This window comes from Podarcis liolepis, assembly GCF_965112155.1.
Source record: "Podarcis liolepis genome assembly, chromosome: 8".
Lineage (NCBI taxonomy): Eukaryota > Metazoa > Chordata > Lepidosauria > Squamata > Lacertidae > Podarcis > Podarcis liolepis.
In genome coordinates, this window is record NC_139560.1 from 61,333,208 (window position 1) to 61,357,419 (window position 24,212).

Genomic DNA, 24,212 nt, shown 5'->3' on the forward strand with positions numbered 1-24,212 from the left:
GTGATTGCACCAGATACCACTAACCTAGCACAGCTACTGCCACAGATAGGTAGGCAGCTGAGCCTGAAATCCTGTAGTCATTTGTACAGTATTCGTATTTTGGCTTTATGGAGAGGACCTGTGTCGTCTCGGCATGAGGCCGGCTAATTTTACAGGGCTGCGCAGTAAATCAATGTGCTGCAAGGATAACACAGAGATAATATGTTGTCAAACCAAGGCCCCGTGAAAAAGAATGCACACATTGCATCTGGAAGGACACAGAACTGTGTGTGTGTGTGTGTGTGTGTGTGTGTGTTGTTTTATTTTGTTCTGGCAACGCCTCCTGGATGACTTCTCTTTGCACACCAGCTCCATGGCATCCCTCCAAGGTAATTTGTGAACCTTGGTTCACACCATTTTCAAAGTAGGTCATACACAGTAATCTCAGTTGAGGAGAGATACCCCTGTCAGCAGCAGTCACTAGAGGATGCAGGGAGGACGGCAGCCTCAACCAATCACAAAGCCGGTATAAATAAATAGCATGAGAGCTGTGGAACTGCACACGCTCCAAGGCCAGCAGCATCAAGGTGCTCGCCTTGTTCAAACAGCTGACAGACATGCTCTAACAGACCCAGAGCTCTCTCCCTCCCTCCCTCTGCCATTTATAGACGTACAAGGACCAACTGTTCTGCTGAGCACACCAGCGGCAGGGCTTAAATATTAACCATAATGAAAATACAGAATAAAGAGAAATCTAACCTTTACTCAGAGCCAGAATCTCAGCTAATGCTGACATATAAGATTTCCAGGAAAAGAAGTTACTATGGGCTTCATATTACCATGCCTTAATGAGCCTCACTTAAGCATTCCTCGTTCCTATGTGAATCACTGCACATGTTATATATACACTTTGTAAATCAGAAATGCAGAATAGTGCACTTTCTTACAGAATGTAACATTTGCTGTAAGGTTTCGCTAGGAGTTTAGGATATAAAGAACATGGGTTTATAAAGAATGTAGTAGGCTATTAACATCTACATATGTATTAGGATAATAACACTATATCAATTTCTATAAGAATGTAAGGGAGCATATTACATTGCAATTTTGTGTATATATTTTTCTCTTTCTTATACACATCTTTGTTCTCCCCCCTCACTTCCCCTCTTTTTTTCTCTGTATCACTTTATTTCTTTATAATTGAGATTTTTTTAAAATAACAATATTAATGTTTTTAAAAGACATATAGGTCTGACATCTCGTTTTAACATAAAAGTTCTAATTAAATCCCAACATTTACTAAACCCAGGCGTCTAGAACCCTCAAACTTAGAACAATATAGATTTCTATGTGCAGAGAGTTTATATAAATTTACTGTATACTGTATACTACATTCAGTTCTCCAACTAAATCTCCATCTGAAGTTCAAAATTATACAATCTAGACAGATGATTCCAATCTAATATGCTATTTGACTGTAACTGAAAACTAGGAGATAGGCTTTGTTCAAATGAGTAACCATGTAAGAAAGTCTTAGGTCACAGGGAGTAACTGTTGCTGGCACTTAGAAATCTGTGGGTGCTGCCTGCCCAGGGAGTAAGAATCCTTAGGGGTCAAAGGGGTCATATTGTCTAGTTTCACTTTCCATCTTTATAGTTCTACTTTTGTCCAGCCAGACCAGACCCTGCCCTGTTTCCAATATCATTTTCACCCTCTTATGCTGGGTATCTTCCAACTCGTTCCACTGGTGACTTAGGATAAAACTATACCAAGCTTGGTGATGCACTGTTCGAGAGAGTGAGTGGTCAGAGTATGTGGAGAGGCACAAAGGTGGCCAACATGTAAGTTGCTGGCACAGACGTACACAGCTCTTCCTTGATCCATCTAGGACAGGCTTCCTCAACCTCGGCCCTCCAGATGTTTTTGGCCTACAACTCCCACCATCCCTAACTAATAGGACCAGTGGTCAGGGATGATAGGAATTGTAGTCCCAAAACATCTGGAGGGCCAAGTTTGGCAATGCCTGGTCTAGAGTCCCCCATAAAGGTTGACCAACAGTTTCTGGCAATGTCATCACAAGGAGTACTTAATGCAACGATGTACTTACTCAGTGAACAGCCTCCAATTAACTACTGAATCAACAATGTTAGCCATGGGGTGGGGGGAAAGCTGATGGAGATGCACACTGAGGAAAGTCAGGATGACACAGTAAGAGTCTATCCCTTTACCTTTTACCTGTAAATGTCGGGTGATCACCATTTACAACCAATATGCGAGACTATTCTCCTGAGCAGCAGGGTATTCCTGCCAGTGACATACATATAAGAATGTACTTTTGTGGGTGATGCAAGGAAAAGGTCTAACCTTGATGGGCTAGAACTGGCTACAAGAATTGAGATTGGATTGGCAGCACATTTGTTTACTCTGCTTGAGGTCATTGGAAGAACTCTTGGAGCAAGCGGATCTTTACTCCAGTACTGGGAATACTAGATGGGGTGGCAGCCAAGATCCACATGAGTCCAGATGTAGATCTTCAGTTTTTGTTCAGTTCCTACTAGTGCTGCATGAGACTGTACAATGAAGTAGAAAAGGAGATATATAGTATCTGGAGAAAGAAGGTATTCTGGAACCAGTCTGGTTTTCTCACTAGACCACTCTGATTGCACCAGTGGTTAAGGGAAATAGATTTGTAAAGGTTTGCAGAGATAACTAAGGGACTGCCATTCAAGATCACAAAACTGAATTTATATTCCCTGTCCCAAAATTATTTGCCTTCTTAACTGAGTTGGCAGTGTTCTCCAAACTATAGCTTCATATACAATGTGTATATGAACCAGCACACTGGAAGTGCATTCTTCCCTTCAAAGAATATTGGGCACTGTTGTCTGTTAAGGGTTTATGGGAACTGTAACTATGTGAGGGGTAAACTACAGTGCCCATTATTCCTTCAAGAAGGACTTTAAAGGTATAGGATGTGTACATAGCCTTCATAGAAGTCGAGCTTATCAACAACTGCTTCTTGATGAGGAACTACTAAATGGGTGTGTTATTTAGTTATATCAACTTCCAGTTTGAAATAATAGAACCAGAGAATAATAGAGTTGAAGCGACCCAAGGGTCATCTAGTCCAACCCCCTGCAATGCAGGAATCTCAGCTAAAGTAAATAAGCATTTTGGTTTCCCTTTGAATGTGCCGGTCCTCAAACACTCTGCACTTCAATAGGAAGAAAATTGGCCTTGCAGAGCTCAGGCGATGCTGGATTTCAGCATCAATATTGGCCCTTGTGGATATAAATGCCCAGATAGAAGTGATTGACACTTTCCAACGTTACACCATTGAGTTGCAGAGGGGTTGTTTTGTGCTTATTGGTGCAGCACTTTGGTTTTTTTGGATGTTGAGTGATAGGCCAAGCTTTTCATAAGCTTCTGTGAATATATTTAGGATGGTTTGGAGGTCATCCTCTGAGTGTGCACACACTACGTTGTCGTCAGCATACTGAAGCTCTATGACAGAAGTTATCACAGCCTTACTCTTTGCTTTCAGCCTACTCAGATTAAAGAGCTTTCCATCTGTTCAATATACGATTTCTACCCTGGTAAGGAGTTTCCCTTTTACAATGTGTAGGATCACAGCAATGAAAATAATAAATAGATTGGGGACGATAACACAACCCTGTTTAACACCTGATCCCACTGTGAATGGTTCACTTTGAGAGTCATTATTGTCTGTGGTTGTTGCTGTCATATTATCATGGAGGAGCCAAAGGATGTTCACAAATTTATCTGGGCAACCAATTTTCAGAAGGAGAGTCCACAGGGCATTACAATTTAGTGTCAAAGGCCTTAGTCGGGTAAATAAATGTCATATACAGGGGTTGGTTTTGCTCTCTACATTTTTCTTGAAGCTGTTGAGCGGAGAAAATCATGTCCACTGTCTCCCTAGAAGGTCAAAAACCATTTCGCTTCTGCGCATGCGGTGAAACCTGGTAAAATACTTCCAGGTTTGCCACATGCACATCCTGAAGTTTACGTAAACAGAGGTATGACTGCATTGCTACTGAGAACATTGATCTTTACCTTAAGACAGTGGGAGCCAATGCCACTGGTAGTATTTATAACTTGCACTCATCAAAAATAGCAGGGTTTTTACTATGGGGCAAGCACAGCCTTTTCACTATGGGGCTGCCTAGCTATTGAACAAGAACTTTCAAAGAGAAGTTTGTTTTGCAGTGAAGAAGATCAGAAAAAGAAAGCTTTAAAATAGATTGGTCTGTTTTAGAATGCCTGGATTATATTTAGCTAAATCCTACTCTGAGTAGACCCATTCAAATTAATGAAACTATGTCAGTTATGTTTATTAACTTCAGTGGGTCTACTCTGAATTGGACTAGCTTTGAATACCATCTTTTGTCACTGTGCTACTTATGTTTTGTTTTTTTGTTTTTAAACATCCAGTAAGGATGCTAAATACCTTTATAAGGACTAATAAAAAGTAACTGCAGGACTCTTCATGCTCAATGTTATGTCAAACAAAAATAGCAAAAGTAGGATGAACCATGGTGTATTTTAAGAAACGTCAAAAATGTAATTTCAGAATTAAAATAGAAACTTTTCTTTCATGACTCATGAGGTTGTATACGTGCAATAGGAACATAGTATGTGTGGGGGAGGCAGCCTGTGTTACAAGTTTGTACTAGGCACAAAAATATGGTGTTTGGACCTTGCTTGCATTCGCCCACATAGCCATGTCTCTTCCATCCACCCACCCCCACTGCGTCCAAACCCTCTTCCATTGATACTCCGGGAAAAGGGAGAGCGCTGTGCTATATTTCCCTGCCTGTGTTTCTTTATTATTACCCAGAGGATCCCAACATGGCTGTTGAAAGAACTGCAGACTTTTTCTGGCCTTGAAGAACCTTCTATCCTCAAATGTTGCACTTTCCTCTTAAACATTTTTGTAAGAATTAAAAAAACATAAAAAACATAAAAACCACAGCAGGTTTAGGAATACTTATAATAGTTGCACTTTTGCTTTTGACTGAGTCAGCAGGTAAATCTGTTTCCTTTTAGAACTTCATAAATATCTAACAAAACCTACTGAGAGTAAGGTATCAGAGACAAATGTAAATGCCTCTTTTTTAAAATAGCATTCTCAATCACTGTAATTATACCATGAGTATGTTTTTTAAAAGCATAGACATTTTGAATAATGTTCCAAATGCAGTTTCAAAGATTCCTGCGGGGGGCAAAATTGGCTTTCTTTCACCTCTGAAAGGGGGAAAAAAACAAACCTGGAGCGCTAGATTTCATGGAAAGAGACAGATGTACTTTAGTTTGGTGTATATAATAGCAAGATAATATCTTGTTTTGTACTGATTAAATGAAAGCATAAATAGCATTCATATTTCCCCGGTTTGTGTGTTTGGGAGGGAAAGCACACTACATTCTTGATCATGTAATGGATGGGGAAGGAAGTTTTGCTTCAAAAGCATAGCTATTTGCTACTGAAAAACAACATTTGCTTTATTCGTACCAGTTTTAGAGAGGAGGAGTGCAGAACTAAAGAAAACACATTTAAAAGATGCCAACAGTTAAATAAACTTGTGGTGTCTTGTTAGTGTATTACACCTTGGGGTGGGTGGGGAGGCCGGATGAGCTACCTGTTAAGTTGTGGGCGAACATATCAGACGACACCGCGATTCTTCCAAAGCAGCTCTTTATTTGTAAGCTGGAACAGAACTGAACTGAGGAGCTCAGTCAGCCTGCTTATATAGAGCTCCACGAGAATGCAACAGTAACCATTTTCTGTAACTATCCAATCACTGAATGTCACTTTCGATCCTTCATTTGCATACAAACTATCCAACCACTGAACGTCACTTTCGATCCTTCATTTGCATAACTACCTACAGTATCCCCCTGCTGGCCCAGGGTGAGAACTTCAGTACATAACACTACCCACCAGAAGTGGTAGTGCAGCAAGAGGGTGCTCAGTCTCTAAGCAGGGATGAGTAACCTGTGGCCCTTAAGATGTTGAATGGGCTCCAGCTTCCATCAGTCCAAGCCCATATGGCCAATGGCCAGGGATGATGGGAGTTGTAGTCCAACAACATAAGGAGCGTCGCAGATTCCCCATTCCTGCTCTAAGCTAATTTAAAAGGTCACACAATGGTTAGTGTAAATCATGTGTGTGTGCATAAAGGGCCTCAAGCCTCTGCCCATGAATCAGGAGACACTCAGAGCAGTTGCGAGACCTTGTGTTTCCATCATGAGTTTCTAAACCTTGGGCTCTTGCCCACCTGAACCATTTAATCATAGAATTGAAGAGTTGGAAGAAACCCTGAGAATCATCTAGTCTAGTCCAACAACCTACAGTCCAGAAATATGCAGGGTTTTCCCCTATTCTCCCTACCCCCACACAATCCCCAAATTTGCTCTGGATGGTTAGGATAAGGTTAACAGACATCCCTGCTTCCCGGGGACAGTCCCCAGATTTACAAATCAGTCCCCATACAAAATCCATTGAAGTTGAAAAGTTTCCCCGGATTCATTGAAAAAAAATCTGGTAACCTTAGGTTAGGGGAACCCCTAGAACAAATTTAAGGGATGCTTGAAGGGAGATGAGAGGGGAAATATTCTATTGCACAAAAATAAATCCCCGCACTGACAAAAGTGGTATGCAACCCAGGGCTTCTTTTCAGCTGGAAGTCACTGGAACTCATTTCCAGCGCCTCTCAGGTGGGCACCATGTGCTATTATGAGAGAACAAGAGGCGTTCATGGTGAGTTCTGGCACCTCCTTTTCTAGAAAAATAGCACTGCCCGTGGTATATACACAACCTTAGTCTAGATGGTAATCCAATTAAATGTTATCTATAGTAGGCGGTATCTGGTTTTCAACATCACAATATATCACCAGCTAAACATCACAATCTCCTGCCAACCTAGCAGTTCGAAAGCACGTCAAAGTGTAGGTAGATAAATAGGTAGATAAATAGGTACCGCTCCAGCGGGAAGGTAAACGGAGTTTCCGTGCGCTGCTCTGGTTCGCCAGAAGTGGCTTATTCATGCTGACCACATGACCCGGAAGCTGTACGCCAGCTCCCTCGGCCAATAAAGCGAGATGAACGCCGCAACCCCAGAGTTGGTCATGACTGGACCTAATGGTCAAGGGTCCCTTTACCTTAAACATCACAATATTTCGATATATCACAATGTTTGAAATAAGGTTGGAACTAGGTAGAGGTGAATGTGGTAATGCCCTGGCAACTGCTACTATTTATGGGTCTAACTCTAAAACTGATAAATTTTTACTTACCATATTGTTAAAACTGTTATGTTATAGCATATTTTCTCTAAACTTAAAGCTGTAGAAGTAATTCAGTAGCATAAATATCAAAGGTAAGTTGAGAGAATGTTTCCTAAAAAATTAATTACATTACTAAACAAGAAAAAAAGCCAATTCACAATTGTTATGTATTATCACCGTCACACTTTTAGATATTCAAATATATTTCACTATTGAGTCTTAGCTGAATGTGTGCATCCCACAACACCAGTTATTAGACTGTTAGTTAATACCAACTCAGAATGAAAAGAATGGATACATTTTAACAGAACAAAAAATTGCTAAACAAAATTACTATTTTAGTGCCAGGGGAATTTGCATTTCTTTTATAAACCAGGCCAAACCAGAAATTTTTTACAGAATAAAAAAGGATTAATCATACATATATATTTTTGCAAGGAAAATTTGATGCAGTTAATTACTCAATGAAATAAAATTTACTCGGTGATAGCGTGCTTCAGCTATAACATTACAGATTTCTGGAGAATATAGAAAATAGATTTGCATTCTTATTTTGGTTAACAAAAATAATCCATTTTCCCTGAGGTGTTTCTTCAATGAAAGTTTGTTATGACGAAGTTTAGGTCCCTGCTGAAAGCCTGAAGTCATCTACTCAATAAACGTAGTTATTTATTATTACATTTACATCCCACCTTTCTTCCAAAGAGGTCAAGCTGGAGTACATGGTTTTCCCACTCTCCATATTATCCTCACAACTATTTATGTGCTGGGTTAGGCTGAGGGATTGTGAGCTTCATGGCTATGTAGAGATTTGAGTTCTGGTCTCCCGGGGCCTAGTCCAACACTACTGCAGCACCTTACACTAAACACATAGTGGATATCTGGAATGACAGTCTTTGAATATCATGCCCCCTTGGACTGTAAAATCTTCATTTCTCTGGTACCCATAAACACCAGGAACTGGTGGGCTTTGCCACAGGCGCTTCATGCGACACATTACTTTGCTTTGAAAAATACAGCTGTTTTCTACATTAGAAAAACTAAATATAGTCCTGGCAGACTACTTTCCCTTTTAAAATGTGTGTATTCTAGTCAAGCTTCTTGCCTGAATGTCCTTTTACCTTTCTGTACTTTTCTGGATATTCACCAAATAGGAAGCAAATATTGACAAGGAAGGTTACGGATTTTCCAAAAAATGTTGCTGGAGCCTTCTGCCTTCTGCCATGCACTACCTCCCTCATTTATCCAAGCCCACTATTTATCTGAACTAGATGCATGCCTCCTCCCTATCCAGATACATGATCCATTCAAGTATCAGCAATCTATAATTAGCGTGAACGGAGGACTGCAAGAGTTATTTAGCATGTGTGAGTACAGCTTGTTGGAAAGTATTCTAAAGCTGATAGCGCCCTCCAACTCCAGCTGCCCAGTCAAAGTCACAGCCACTGAACTGTACAGTGGTTATGTACTGGATCTGCAGATGCATGAGTGTGCTGTTTCTTTAGATCCATAACTCTCTTCTGTTTCTGCATGCAATAACCTTGAGGTCTCTTTCTAAGGCCTAATAATACATTGCTCTCCCTTTGGGTTGCTATAGTGCTGATGGTTTCCATTTTCAATGTTTTTAAATTGTTGCACACACCTCAATCCCAAAGCAGGGGTGTCTGATTTTTTATTTTATTTGCACAGATGTACATCCTGAGCAAAAGACAGAAGAACTAAAAGCACTAACACTCCAACAGATCTTGCTTCCCCATTAGCTGTTGGGGAGGCAGGTCCCAAAGCCATAACTTTGGATTCAGCACACAGAGCAAATTAAACTTCCATGTCTCTTTCCAGCTTCCTGTTCATAATAGACAAAACAAAAGACTAGACTTTGGCCTATTGTTCTCCTTCTTAGAGCCTGGTGAGGGGCTGGAATTATCCCATTCTTCTGGAAGCACCATAAGCTAGTTGTTCCTACAGCAACACAGTCAATTCTTTAGAGCCAGTGTGGTGTAGTGGTTAAGAGCGGTGTCTCCGCTCCTCCACATGCAGCTGTTGGGTGACCTTGGGCTAGTCACACTTATTTGAAGTCTCTCAGCCTCACTCACCTCACAGAGCATTTGTTGAGGGGGAGGAAGGGAAAGGAGAACGGGTAGTGATAAAGTGGGATATCAAATCCAAACTCTTCTTCTTCTTCTTTTTTAGTCATGCAGATAGGGTGCTTGTCCAGCTAAGGCCATTAGTCAGTCAGTCAGTCAGTCAGTCAGTCAGTCAGGCTAAGGCCATTAACTTAGCAAAGGCACTGGTTTGACCACTTCAGCAGTCCCTTCTACTATAAACTACAGTCATAGAGATATAAAATAACAGGCTTGACTGAGATCCAAAGGCATCATCCAAACCAACCTCCCAATCCAATAACATTCTTATTTTACTTTTAAGTATTTGACAACTAATAGAAATATATGCTTAGGATAGAGTTGATTGCACCTCGGTTTCTAATACTGGATATATTGGTAATTTTTGTTTAAATAAAAACAGAAGGTTGTATGCTTTTCAATTTATAGCTTGGATGGGGAGCCTATGGCCATCCAGATTTTGCTGGACTACAACTCCCATCACCCTTGATCATTGGCTATTCTGGCTGGAGCTGATGGGAACTGGAATCCAACAAAATCCCCAACAAAAGCTTTCAGGTACATCAAACGGTACTTTTAATGTCCCCAACCTAAATTTATAATCATCTGATACTATACTTTTCTCATTGGCCTTGGTTAGTTTGGCTCTGCTTTATTCCCAGTGGCTTTGGTTTGTTTCTTTTAAATCATGGTGCATCTCTGTATTTCCAGCGACTGACAGAAAGTAGAAGGCTAAATATGAAAATGTTGAGAAAGGACATACAGTGTGCCTAACTCAGCTTAAGTCAGGAAATAGTAGAATTCCCTCTGGGAGAACTGCTATGTCTGATATTTCCACACTAAAGGCAACTGGATAAACAGTAGAGATGACACAGACTACTGAACGTTTAGTGGACATATATAGACACTACTTGCTTTATTTCTGCTGCGGGATGGGTTATCTGATTAATTTAAATAAGTGACTCTTCATGGAAACACCCACCCACCAGATAATCTGCATCTTTCCTGATGCCGATGAAAGTAATTAAAGAGGGCAACAATTATTCTAAGTATGCTGTCTTAAAGCACAGTTACCTAGTAAAATTAACGGAATGTCATTCCAAGGAATTGTTTAAGGATCAGGCTATCAAATACAGAACTAAAGGACGGTACCTAGATAAGAAAATTGCAATGATTTTATTGAGAATGTTCAGTACCTCAAAAGATTCACCTTGTCGTATACATAACAGTAACTATTAATTCCACGACCATTTGGTCATCAAAAGTCCATCAAAGCCTTATTATCATAAATTCTAACTTATTTTATGTTAGAAATTGTACAGTTTGGATGTTGTGTTTTTAATAGGTCTGTGACTGCAGAATACATTTGATTGATGAATTGATTGACTGCCTTTGCCAGGGCCCTTCCCTTGGGACAAGGAAATTGGGTGGGTGGGTGAGAGAGAGATGCAGCTAACTCCACAAGGGCATCACAATGGGCAAACTAATTCTGCTACTCTATACCTTATCGCCAACATCCATAGATGAACCCTGAGAAGACCAATCAGAACATTTTCTCCATCTTCATCACTTGACCTGTCAGGGATTTGTGTCTTGTTCCTTATACGAGCCACTATCACCATCTCAGGCTAGAATAATAATAATAATAATAATAATAATAATAATAATAATAATAATAATAATAATAATAATAATTTATTATTTATACCCCGCCCATTTGGCTGGGTTTCCCCAGCCACTCTGGGCGGCTTCCAAAAGAATATTAAAATACTGTGATACATCAAACATTAAAAGCTTCCCTAAACAGGGCTGCCATCAAATGTCTTCTAAAAGTCTGGTAGTTGTTGTTCTCTTTGACATCTGGTGGGAGGGCGTTCCACACCCAAGATTCTCATAAAAGCCTTTCTGTAATGAGGTCTGCCTACTTCAGACAGACAATTCTCTAGCAATCCTCACGTTTTAATCACTTCAAAAATCTCCAGTGTGTGTGTTTTTATAATCTGTTTGCTACACTGAAATCACAACCATCCTCCAAAGACTCAGAGCAGAGTTTTAGCCTTACAACAACCTGACTTGTTCCAGACTACTGAAATGAATTTACTATTTTTTCAAAAAAATTGTTCTCTGGTAGTTCGCAAAACTTGAACAAACATATGTACCACTTACTTATGCCTACTACACAAAACTAAGAACTGAATATTTATTTAGCTTAAGTCTATATGGTGTAAACCTATATAAATTTATACTGTGCTAATTTATGGAATGCAGTACAGAAGGCTGAGAGCAAGTTGTGTTGCCTTTCTTCCCACGTTTTTGCTGAAATATTCATCTCCAGGTTCTCCACCCCACCCCCACCATTTATTCCCATGTTTTCTTTAGCACTGCCACAGATGTTTGGGCAGCTTGCGTTAGAAGATATTATGTCTTACCAGAGTGCATTTGTACATTTGCAGCATGTAGGTGATCAACATTCCAGCTTGAGCAAGTGGCTGTACCTCAGTACAATTAATGCTCTTTGTGAACTGTCGTTACAGGTTTATCCTAGGCAAGATGAAGAACAGCCAGGCATTGCATCACTCCACCTTTGAGACAGACATCCTCTGTATACCAAACAGCTGCATCAGAGACTGTGAACATTGTGCACTTCAGAAACACTATAATCATGGCAGATGATGGATGGGTGCCACTACATTTTATTTATTTTTAAATTTATTTATATCCAGCACCTTCAGCCCTAAAAAGGTTATTCAGAACAGCTAACAAAACATATACAAAAGCAACAGTTCCTATTAAAGCACCACACCACAACTAGTAGACTTCATTATCTACTACATGATCCTGCACCTGGGTAGGAAGAAACAGGAATGTGTAACATTTATCCAGTTCTTCATATTCATATTTCATTCAAAAGAACCAAGAACTATTTCATCATCTTTTTATCTTGGCAATCAAAAGCAGGTTGCTCACCTGTAACTGTGGTTCTCTGAGTGGCTGTTGATACGGTTCTATAAGTGTGTGTGTTTGTGCAGCTGTGCAAAGTGTGGAAACTTCTAGAGTGGGGTGTTTAAAAGTTTTGGTGGGAAGTCTTCTCCCATCCCTGACTTCACATGCTCAAAAGCTGTGCATTCACCTTCCCGCCCAGTTCCTAAAAGATCATTTGAGCAGCTATATAAGAAAGCACTCAAGCGAAACCAAGTCATAATGGCCTCCACAACAGGGAAGGAGGGTGGGTTGTGTGACTATATGGACCACTGCTTGAAGGACCACAGTAAGGAACCGGTTTTTCTTCTTCACAATCTCTGTGCAGTCCCACATATGGGAGAATACCAGGCTAAGAGGCAGGACACATGACATTGGGTGATCACTGAGCTCAACACAGCCTATCCAAAAAGGCATCCACTCAGGACAAAATATACAAAGCATAGTGCCTGAGAAATGTCAATGACTGCAACCATACAGCATCACAACATGCCTGAGATTCCTCTTAGGAAGTGTGTTCTCACCTTGGTGAGGGGTCAAAACAACTAGGCCCACCTTATACAGAAATGACACCTCTCAATTGAACGTCATGGCATCCCTACTAAGTATGGCAGGTCCAAGCAGAAACTACAAAGTTCACTAACTTATATTGTAGACACGATGGGCAGTTAATTTTCTTGTACTAATCTTTTGTAAAAGGAATTCAGGCACCAAGCACAGTCAACTGCAGTATTGCTTAATTCAGGACTATTGTGTAAGGATAAATATCTGAGTAAGGATATTTATTTCCTTACTTTCAGCATTTTTATACCACCCATTAACAATATGGTTTCTGGGCAGCGTATTATTTTTTTTAAAAAAAACACCATTGGAAATAAAAATACAAAAGAAAAAGTTAAAACAACATCAGAATAAAACCACTAGCAGAGAAAACAATAGCATCCAAGTACTATTCACTATTCTTCAAGAGTTTAAGATCCACACATAGATCTTGTTCGTCTTTCCCACATTCAGTTGATACAGATTTTATGCTGCATTCCAAGAACAAGTTCCTGCACTGTTACTTGGAATCCTGAGCACAAAAGCAGAGGAATGGAAAAATGCTCTCCCTCAGCTGCTAAGGACTCATAACAACTTGCATTCGGGAGAATGATCCCATAAATGGCTATGTGAGTGCCCTTTTGAAAATCCTGTTCTTGGGATTTTGTGACCAGGCACGGGTACAAATCCTCCTCATGTTTCACTGTTCATAGGGTGAGTAGTCTGTGTACCTTGGAAAGCAGCCCTGACTAATGTCATAAGATGAAGGAGTATAAAGACCGAGCTCTTTTAGCTAGGACTGAGGATGCCTCAGATTTACATGTTGCTGCCCAATGTGGTAAGCTATCAAGATGCCAGGGTTGGGCATCGGGCGGCAGTCTGAGATGAGCCAGCAGCCATGGAGCAAACCAATAATCAAGTCAGGACCAAAGTAAAACCAAGAGACAGGATTGCGGAAGAAGACATGATTCAGCCAAAGGATATAGGAATGAACCAGGGCTCAAGAAAACCTTGCTCCTCTGCGAAGCCTTAACAAAAGCAAACAAAAAACAAAAACAAAAAAACTTTTATACTCTTTTCTGTCTGAGAAGATCTAATAGTCAACCTGGAATGGCAGGGTAAGTCCAGTGCCTGACGATACTACACTCCCACATCCAAATTCAGTGGCTCACCACATGGGGCAGCCAAACACAAACCCAAAGACTCTCAGTTTATGCCTCAGTATTTCCTGACATATGCCTGTTGCCTTTGTCCATGGAGTTTTCTTGGCAGGGATACTGGAGTGGCTTGCCGGTTCCTGCTCCAGGTGGATCACATTTGGTCAAAACTCTCCATGATGACCTGTCCATCTTGGGTGGCCCTGCACGGCATAGCTCATAGCTTCTCTGAGTTATTCAAGCCCCTTCGCCATGGCAAGGCAGTGATCCATGAAGGGGAAAGCAGAGACATCACCTTGCCAACAAAGGTCTGTATAGTTAAAGCCATGGTTTTCCCAGTAGTGATGTATGGAAGTGAGAGCTGGACCATCAAGAAGGCTGATCGTCGAAGAATTGATGCTTTTGAATTATGGTGTTGGAGAAGACTCTTGAGAGTCCCATGGACTGCAAGAAGATCAAACGTATCCATTCTTAAGGAAATCAGACCTGAGTGCTCACTGGAAGGACAGATCGTGAAGTTGAGGCTCCAATACTTTGGCCACCTCATGAGAAGAGAAGACTCCCTGGAAAAGACCCTGATGTTGGGAAAGATGGAGGGCACAAGGAGAAGGGGATGACAGAGGACGAGATGGCTGGACAGTGTTCTCGAAGCTACCAGCATGAGTTTGACCAAACTGCGGGAGGCAGTGGAAGACAGGAGTGCCTGGCGTGCTCTGGTCCATGGGGTCACGAAGAGTTGGACACGACTAAACGACTAAACAACAACAACAAATTTCCTGACATATGGCACAGATCCTTGGGCCGTGATGTGGCCTACTGTTTGATTTGCCTTTGTCCACCCAGGCAGTTCATTGGCTTCCTCCCCACCCCTCAAGGTTCCCAGACTTGTGCCTGGTTAACAACAGCCTCTTATGTGTTTGTCCCTTGCCTCTCGGCACAGGCTTGTAATTTACTGAGTGTCAGCTTTGATAAAGGTAGACAGTAGGCTCCAGAGGGTCAGTTCCCAACCAGAGCCCACATAGCTGGAACACTATGACTGATACAACCTGGCAAAGATATCAGTGCTCTAACCTCATCCTTAAGTAACAAGAACATCTTACAAAGTAATATTTCTTTGGGAGAAGGTTATAGGTTTCAGCAGGAAGAGCGAAAAGGTAATCCTCAGTGAGAGTGTCCTATTTGCTAACTGAGAATTAGCAAAAACTAGAAGTGTGAGAGTCAAGTGTCTGCAAGGGATTAATCTGGGATGTGCCACGTGTATTGATGAAGGAAATAAACAGGGAGAGGCATATCTTGAAACCCCACAAAGAGCCTTTGCCTTGTAGCATACAAGACAAAACGTAAAGCAAAGCAAAACAAAACAAGCTGAATATAAAATGTACTTTCTTGTTAAACTTCTTCAGAACACAAAGTTTGAAACCACACATACAACAGAATGGAAACTGAATTTATAAAAAATGTGAGATTAAGCTACAGCATTTCGAGACATGTGGCATCCTTCTCAGCGAAGTTAGTCATGTCACACATTCCCTCCCCCCCTACTGAGGCATGTCACAACCCAGAGAAGAAGTCACAGCCAAAACTCAAACTTCTATCGTGCTCTTTGTTAAACCAAGGCATGGCTGCATATGACAAAAAAAGCAAATCCTCAATCCTTAGATGCTAAGACTTTTCCAAACTTTATTGGCCCAGAGTGTATGCAAGCACGAGAGTCTAGAATACAAGAACACAACAATATGCCATGAGATAGAACTGGCAGCTGGAATTCCTAATTAACAGCTTGGATCCTCCAAAAGCTCAAATGGCAAGAGCCCTTTGACGCAACGGCAAGATTGCAGCATTTCACTTTTAAAAGAAGATGCCTCCTTGGGATCACTCGTGTATATTAATAGAATGCCATCTGTGTGGGATGGCCTTGCTTGCATTTCACCCTTCCCAACTCAGTCACCAGATGGAGGTTGGGTCAGTGTGGTGAAGTTGCATTTTGTACAGATTATAGGGTTTTCAAAAAAAGATTATTTGTTGGCAACAAAAATGATACATGGAAATCAAAATCATGTAGCGCAACGTTTAGCCGTGGAATGATGGTTTGTGCTGAAGAACACTGGAGCAGGCCAATGATAAAGCTGAGTCCACCTCACTCCTTCTGGGTTAGGAGAGGGTCTCCCCTTTAATGCGGGTAGTAGTGATGGGAGTAGGACTGGTCTGGGTATGTCTGGGCTGTTTCATGAGAGTGGAGCCTTTCAAGTACCATTTCTCCTGCAACTTCCTCCGCCTCCATTAACACCCCCTAACTGCCCACCATTTTCTAATTCAAACACTGAGGACAGATACTTCTGCTTTTAAAAAATTTAAACTTTGCACAATTTCACTACCTGGCAAAATGCATTAGATTACCCTTCATGGTCTCATAGAAGTCTATAAAATTCAAACCACGTTAATTAGGAATCAGTTTTTTAAATGATAAAAAAAATCATACAGGGTAGTAGTAACATCCTGTGATTTTCATAGATAATGAAGAACTCTTCTGGAGAAGGGTGTTGGCATGTGCTCACTCTTTCAGCTGATTCTGTGGATGGTCTAAATTAGTCGTGGTTAATATTTGCCTCTTATCATGAATGTCAGGTAGTAATGAAGATGGCACGTTTAATCCCAGATCTCAGTTGTTGTCACAGCACTAACCAGGCTAATCACACGCCTAAAACCACTTGCACCAAAATGGTCCTCTTGACTTCACAGTTACTCTAGAGCAGGGTTGTGCAACCTGGGCACATGTGATCCTTAGTCTAATTCCAGGCAGGTGACCTGGAGGGAGAAAAACAAGAAGAAAAGTGGGGGGCAGAGAGAAAGGAGGGTGGCTCCAACCCCACCTACCTTTCATTCCAACACTACTAATTTCTGCCATGAGCCTCTTGGAAGGTTACCCCCAAAGGAATGCAGGCCCCAAGAGTAAAAAGTTTGTTCACCCCTGCTCTAGAATAACTGATTAAAAGTATTGTTGCTGGAAAATGGTCAGAATAAGGCTTCAGAAGCCACACAAATAGAAGGGGTGGCTCAAATAACCGCTCTCTTTTTCTGAAAGCTGTATTTGATAATGCCATTTTGACTAAATCAAGGCCAGCACTCAAGAGAACACTATATCAAGACCAGCATCAGAGAGCTCACTATCAGTATATATCAAAGGTGGGGAAACATTTTCAGTCTAAGGAAAAAGTGGGCAGGGCAACAAATGAAGCAAACATTTTTAATACAATAGGCAAGTTTCTGCACACATTCATATGCCTCTATCCTCCATACAAAAGCATCACCAGAGTTCAATGACACATTCCAGCCAGGCTTTGGGTGTGAAGTAGCAGTATGATCTGAGGAAGGCAGGGGTAACCTGGGAAGGGTTCCAGGGGCCAGACAGAGATGCCTAGAGGGCCACATTTGGCAGCTAGGCCTGATGGTCTCCATCCCTGCTATATATGATAGTAATAAATAATATGCTAATAAATGACTGTCCATAATTCTCAATGCCTGCAACACAGAGCATGAAGGATCTAAAATGTCCCGCCCCAGCGACTAAATTTAGAGTGTGGTCAAGTGCTTGCACTTTCCCTGGAGCTATCAGGAACACAGCACACGAAATGGCTTATCACTAACTTGGGATTCTTCATAGCTCATTTACTCAATATACTCAGAAGCTTTCTGTTGGTAGAGCGGAATCAAACCCTTGAAAGGTCAGGCTTACTCAGGGCCTTATAAGCTCTGGCTTAACGTGAGGTATAGCTAGCCAGTGTTCAGTCTTGACACTAGGACTTAGGCCATGAGAAATGTTGTTTAATGAATTTCATGTGTACATTTTTCAAGGTGGCCTGCATAGCTCATATCCAGCCACTGATATGAATCAGACCTACTTCAGAAAGGTTTCTGGATCGTGTTCCTGCAGATCATAATTGTGGTTCATAACAATGAAGACAATTCCATTAAGCATCTGCCATGATGCAGTGGTTCCTCCCCCCCATTCCAGTATCTGGCCAAGGCCAGATACCAGAACTTGTTGTGAATGTCTGAGTTCAGTCCTGGAATGTGTGAGATAAAGTGACTGCTCTGAGCACGTATAAAACGTGCTTCCCTCACTGCTGCAGATGTAATACCCAGTTTACATATTTATGAGATTACACATCTGGGATTTGTGTGAAATGGAGTGAGGACCCCTTGGTCAAAAGATGTGATTTCTAGGAATGCCTGATTCAGGCTGGCACCTCTCATTTTGAAAATGGAACATTAGTATAAGTACATCTCAGTGATTTGAAAAGCTCATTGTTTTTGAAAAGCAGCCCAGGAGTCACTTTCTGGCCTTGCTTGGTTTTAGTTCATTAGGGGACACCGTGGTAATTGTATAAAAGCTGTGAAAAGACATGGATAAATTTACCCAGCACCTTTCTTCCTCAATGGTTTCTTTATTCTGATGTCAAATATTTGATTTTCTTCTATTTCAAAGTATAATAATATTCTGTTAACCTTTTTTTTTTACTGTTAATTTAAGTGCCATTAGAAACTTGAGAGCTTGCCTTTTGAAGGAATTCATGTCAAGGCTTTTTGATAACTTACTCTGGATGTGACAAGCCTAGGAATCATTCATGGTGCGCTTGCTCCTGAGTGCTTACTGTAGTGTCTGTGTTTTGCTACAATCTCCCTGGGTTTCTTCTCGGCTTACCCATTGTGGTTTGTCTCTCACATATGAACACAGTTCGCTGGCTACCTAATGGGACTGTCATCAGCCACAAAATGGCTACATTTGTACTTAATACTAAACCAAGTTTTAGCATTACATGCATGCATAGGAAGGAGCTGCCACAAGGCTCAAGCTTCCATACTCCCCCATCTCCTTCTTCTGTGCAGCCACAATTGCTGGTTTGCATGTAACAAACCAGTTTTTGTGGGAACTGAAACTAAACCCTGCTGCATGGGAAGATGAGGAGGGCATGCAGGAGCCAAAGATCTATGGTGACTCCTTCCTGCTTGTGCCCACAGTGATAATCCATGGTTTAGTGTTACATGCAAATGTGGCCATTAACAATAAAGGAAAATATTACAGCAATGCATTGCAACAAAAAAGTTTATTTATAAAAAGGGGAGAAGGGACATGAGAAATGATGTACAAACATCCTTTATTGCTTTTGCATTGTACTAGTGAGCAACTGGGAAGATGTAACTAACTGTCTAGCAACCAACAGTGTGATGCCCTCAGTTACTCCCAGCCTTGAATAAGTTTCATGTCAGCATGTGGACAGTTGAACCTATCAAGACAGGCCAATTGGTATCTTTAGACTGTACAAGTCCATGCTGGATTTCTGGTTTAGTACACTTATTAGCAGTTATTTAGAGTGAAAATCCTTTATAAACCGGAAGCATTGCTGTACAACATACAAGGCCAAAAGGTCCGTGCAAATTCATGTTTGGCTTTTAATCCATGGGCTAGAGCTGGCAAAACTAAACTGACAATTGGCTCCATATATGCCCCAAACTCAAAGCAATTAGAATTCATCCAGAAAACACTAACAAAAATCCTCTCCTTCTATGCAGGGGAAGCAATCTTGGAAGGTGATTTCAACCTAAATCTGAGAGATATTCCACCTACAACCCCATGGGCTACCTTCCTTCAAAATATACCCCAAACGACTAGAGATTCTTATAAATTACCGGTACTAAAAATGCTAAAACAGAGGCCTATACGACATCTGAGGCAAAAAAAAAACAAAAACCAGGAGACACCAGCCACACATTCCAGGCGCCATGGCACAACGCCCAAACTGGATAGCATTCTGCTCATGCAAGTCCTGATCCTTTTGGTTGAAACAACAAACATTGGTAACATTAAGGTAACAGACCACAAACACCTCTCTTGTTCTCTTATAATGGCAATGGCACCCACTTGAGAGGTGCCATAACTGAGTTCCAGAGAGTTCTGAGTGAAAAAAAGTCCTGCCTGTATATTTGGGGTTTCTGTGGCAAATGCTTACAGCAGATCAAGGATCTGTTAGAATCATAATCAACCTCTATATGTGCATTGATGTTTACTTTCACCATTAAACGTTTTCACATTATGTAAACACAGGCCTCGTATATGCTCTGATACCCGTCTATCCTTGGAAGAAGAGACTGACAGGCCCTAAGTGCTGTGGGATTTTCTTGTCAGTCTGACTGACAGCTTTCAAGGAGACAGCAGTTCATTCGACTTTCAGATGTCATCTACATGAATAATATGAAAAACAACTCAGCTTTTTGTATTTCCCTAATACTTTCTCTTGGATTTTAGTGACAGCTATAAAACTCCAGTGCATTGGATGAGGGAAAATACTTCCACCAACACTCCAAGCTCTAAAGCTCACAATATACAAAAGCTTTACAGCTCAAGACCTTGCAATTGTTTTTCTTTTATCATTCAGGCACACAACACAAATCTCTGCAATGTTTTAAAACATGCAATATACTTTTAATGCCTCAGATGCATTACACTCTTTTGACAGCAGCTGGCATTTCACCACTGATATTATTTTAGTCATTTGACCATAATACATCCACAACTTCTACAGCGATTTCCACGTGATCGCATACCACTGGTGAATAGGCAACAGCATCAGCAGTTTGAAGGGCTTAAACCATTATAGGATTTAAGATTACAGACATGCTTATTCCACCACAAGGATGTAATAAATAATCCAATCTATATGTCTGTGTAGGGGGGGTGTCCCTGCCCCCTTGTCTCATAAAACACTTTCACAGATCATCTGCCTCTCTGCAATCCAAGTCAGAGTTGCTCCCACTTGAATCAGTCCCTGATCCACCTGTGATCAAAAGTGTCCAGCCAACTTTTGCTCAAATGTGGTTTCAAAAGAGCCTTTTCTGTCACCATTTAGGCAGGGGTGAAATGCAGTCCATTGGGTAGTGAATATTCTTCATGCCAGTTCTGGAGCAGTCTGATGGTTTGTTTTGCTCCATTAAAAATATTTTCTTACCAGTATTTGACAAGTGCTATCACATCTTCTCCAGGCAAAACATTCCTGGTTACTTCAAACTTTCTTTTCTAATGCCATCTTGTTGCCATCCTCTCGAGCTGTCATCTGCATTGTTCTTAAAAGTGGTGCTCAAAACTGTACATAGAACTCCATATAAGGTCTGACTGATGCAGAATAAAGAGGAAATGTTTCTTACGACTTGGAAGCTACAGTTCTATAACTGAAGCTAACTCATGTACAGCTTATGTTTAACTAAATTCTGTTGCTCTTTACACAAGTATTACTACCAAGACAAGTATCCCCCATCCTGTACCTACACATTTGATTCCTCTCACCTGCCACCCATTTTAGTGTAGAACTTTGCAGTTGATTCTGTTGGAATTTATTTTGGTCATTGCAGGTCAAGTATTCCATTCAATCAAGGTCATTTTCAATTTTATTCTTTTCTTCCATGGTGCTAGTTATCCCTCCTGATATTGTGTCATCTATGAACTCAATAAGGAACTCCTCCTCTACTTCATTTTTTTTTTTTTATTTCATTAAATTTATACGTAGCTTGATAATTATTCTGAAAAATCCCAAAACAGCTTATGAAGAGAATGAAACAATAAAATCATAAAACAACTTTAAATAATTCAAAATTAACAGTAAAACAGAACACATTCTACACATCTCGGTAGGCTTGTATAAACAAAACTGTTTTTAGCAGGTGCCAAAAAGAATACAATGAAGGTGCCTTCATGATGGCAATAGGCAGGTAGTTCCACAGTGAAGGTGCTGCCACACATATAAGAATGAATGATTTTAAAATGTTGAAGAAGAGTATTGGGCCTAGATCAGAGGTCTGTGACACCTACTCAAAGCCTCTTTCCAGTTTGATGAAGAACCATTTTTGAATGTCCTTTGAGTGTGGTTTTCCAATCAGCTGCATATCTGCCTGAGAGTATTAACATCTAGGCCTCATTTAGCCAGCATGCCAACCAAAATATGATGGGGAAAATTCACAAATGCTTTGCTGAAATCAAGATAAATTACATCCACAGCATTCCCACAATCCATTAGGCCAGTAAAAAGAGAGAATATTAGTCTGGGATGATTTTAAAAAAATAAATAAAACCATACTGAGCTCTACATTGCTTGAAACTAGCCTAAGCAACTTCTTATAGGCAATATGCAAGTACTGTGCAGTCTTTTCAGAATTATTTGTTGTAGCTCAACTCTTCAGTCATGTTTTCATGATTTCTTTAATAACTATTACTGCTAGAAACTGACTTTGTTTAAAGTGAGATCCAGGAAAAAGTGCCTAACAGCATGCATACCATATGGCAAGCACACCTGTTTTGTGTACAATGTTATGCCGCTGAAAGGGAAGAATATTATTTGAAACATACAGTACCTGAATGTCTCTTTTTCTGATCTTAGTTTTGCTGTTTGCAGTACAGTATTGATTCTTTGGCCCTTGTGCACCAATTAGATAATACCCTTTGATTGCTCTGATTGTTGCATTTACAGTGGTGCCTCGCAAGACGAAAATAATCCGTTCCGCGAGTCTCTTCGTCTAGCGGTTTTTTCGTCTTGTGAAGCAACCCTATTAGCGGCTTAGCGCTATTAGCGGTTTAGCGGCTATTAAAGGCTTAGCGGCTAAAAGGCTATTAGCGGCTTAGCGGCTTAGAAAAAGGGGGGGAGCGAAAAAAATCGCAAGACTCGCAAGATGTTTTCGTCTTGCGAAGCAAGCCCATAGGGAAATTCGTCTTGCGAAGCGCATCGAAAAATGGAAAACCCTTTCGTCTAGCGGGTTATTCGTCTTGCGAGGCATTCGTCTTGCGGGGCACCACTCTCAAGTCGTGATGGAAAGGAAAACAAATCCAATGATGAAAGTTTAAAGGAATTGGGTAGGTTTGGCCTGGAAAGAGCTGAGTGGGTTGTCCATGACAGCACTCTTCAAATGCCTGGAAGTCTGTCACACAGAGGAGGGAAAAGACTTGTTCTCTGCTACCCCACAGGGCAGGATTTAATCTAATGCAATGAAGTCACAGGAAGTGTAGAGTTGCATTAGGTGACATGTCTTGATGGAAAGAGAAGCACAACAATGGAACTAATCACCTAGAGGGGTGCTGGGTCCTCTTCTCATTGGGGGGCTATGTGCACACTATACATTTCAAGCACATGACTTCCCCCAAAGAGTTGATACAATTCCCAGTGTGCTCAATAAACTACAGTTCCCAGAATTCTTTGGGGGAAGTCATGTGCTTGAAATGTATGGTGTGTACACAGACAAGGTCTTCAAGCAGAGGCTGTATGGTCATCTGTTGGGGATGCTCCAGCACTGTGTTCCACTGAGCAGGATATTAGATGGCTTACAAGGTTCTTTTCATCTCTGTGATTCAATGAAATTCTGCCCATTGTGTAGAAGCAATTTATCTGTCAGCAGCCCCCACACTGCTTGGGGAATGTCTGAATGATCCAAACACAAAGGTGGTGCACTGATTACATAGACCTGCAGACTGTCCCGTTCTGAGGAGCAAATGTGCAAAGGGCAATACGGAAAGAACCTAAGGCCTACGTTGGTTCAGGGGAGAAAGGCCTTTCTAGTCCAGCATTCTCTTCCTCAGAGTGGCGGGTCAGAAAGCCCACCACAATATGTACAAGATATGTAAATACATTCACATGCCTTGCTGAGTCATTTAATTTTTTCTTCTAGCCACACAGGACGGAGCTGCTTCTGGAAAGAGAGTCCCTTGTGGCTGAGAGAACTTAAAAGCTCTTCAATTCCAAAGCAGGGTGGGAGGGGGGATTCCAGGCTTGCTGACTGCCAAAGCCACCCACTCTTCATCCCCTGCCATGAGCCTTTGTATCCAGGTGCTAGACACATAGCAACAGCATCCTAATCTCATCTGTGCTGAGAACCATTGAGCAGCAGCTGCATGAAAGGTATAAGCAGCTATTTTCCTGACTCGGGTGAGTATTTTCCTGGCTTAGGACCAAATTGGTGGCTGTGGCATGCCTTTTTCTTTCTTTTTCTTTTTCTAGTTGGCTTGAGAACAACGTGATGAGCATGCCATTTAATTTTTCTGGCCTGAGTTCATGTAGTTGAGCAAGCTGAGTGTCTAGAAGTTGTACTGAAT

The 24,212-nt window shown here is 41.1% G+C and overlaps 1 protein-coding gene and 1 long non-coding RNA gene across 2 annotated transcripts in view; one reads left to right on the forward strand and one right to left on the reverse strand.

The window, feature by feature from the left end:
- LOC310714432 overlaps positions 1-24,206 on the forward strand; it is a 35,019-nt gene extending 10,813 nt beyond the window's left edge. The window contains exons 2-3 of the long non-coding RNA XR_014529759.1: positions 19,655-19,950; positions 23,789-24,206. This is a non-coding gene — a long non-coding RNA (uncharacterized lncRNA). The remainder of the gene's footprint in view (positions 1-19,654; positions 19,951-23,788) is intronic.
- Positions 1-24,212, reverse strand: part of ATXN1 (ataxin 1) — a 300,198-nt gene that overhangs the window by 237,200 nt on the left and 38,786 nt on the right. The window lies entirely within an intron of this gene.